The sequence below is a fragment of the Hylobates moloch genome, unplaced genomic scaffold (genome assembly GCF_009828535.3).
Source record: "Hylobates moloch isolate HMO894 unplaced genomic scaffold, HMol_V3 SCAFFOLD_12642, whole genome shotgun sequence".
Taxonomy (NCBI): Eukaryota; Metazoa; Chordata; class Mammalia; order Primates; family Hylobatidae; genus Hylobates; species Hylobates moloch.
In genome coordinates, this window is record NW_026664917.1 from 1 (window position 1) to 875 (window position 875).

General features: G+C 67.4%; 1 pseudogene; it reads right to left on the reverse strand.

Annotated features, from left to right (window-relative positions):
* Positions 1 to 26: 26 nt before the first annotated feature.
* LOC131382825 (uncharacterized) overlaps positions 27 to 875 on the reverse strand; it is a 1634-nt pseudogene continuing 785 nt past the window's right edge.

Genomic DNA, 875 nt, shown 5'->3' on the forward strand with positions numbered 1-875 from the left:
GCGCCTCTGCCCGGCCACCCATCGTTTGGGAAGTGAGGAGCGCCTCTACCCGGCCCCCCCTTCTGGGAAGTGAGGAGCGCCTCTGCCCAGCCACCCTGTCTGGGAAGTGAGGAGCGCCTCTGCCCGTCCGCCCTGTCTGGGAAGAAGTGAAGAGCGCCTCTGCCTGGCCGCCTCATTTGGGAAGTGAGGAGCGCCTCTCTCCGGCCACCCATCGTCTGGGAAGTGAGGAGCGCCTCTGCCCGACCGCCCCGTTCGGGAAGTGAGGAACGCCTCAGGCCGGCCGCCCCGTCATGGAATAAGTGAGGAGCGCCTCTGCCCGGCCGCCCCATCCGGGAAGAAGTGAGGAGTGCCTCTGCCCAGCCGCCCCGTCCGGGAAGAAGTGAGGAGCACCTCTGCCCGCCCACCCATCGTCTGGGAAGTGAGTAGCGGCTCGGCTCAGCCAACCATCATCTGGGAAGTGAGGATCGCCTCGGCCCGGCCGCCCTGTCTGTGAAGTGTGGAGCGCCTGTGCCCAGCCACCCATCATCTGGGAAGTGAGGAGCGCCTCTGCCTGGCCGCCTCATTTGGGAAGTGAGGAGCACCTCTGCCCGGCCACCCATCGTCTGGGAAGTGAGGAGAGCCTCTGACCCGTGGCCCCTTCCGTGAATTGAGGAGAGCCTCTTCCCGGCCACCCAGTCTGGGAAGTGAGGAGTGCCTCTCCCGGCCACCCATCATCGGGGAAGTGAGAAGCGCCTCTGACCGGCCGCCCCGTCTGGGAAGTGAGAAGGGCCTCTGCCCGGCCACACCATCCGGGAAGTGAGGAGCGCCTCTGCCCGGCCGCCGCGTCCGGGTAGAAGTGAGGAGCGCCTCTGCCCTGCCTCCGCGTCCGGGAAGAA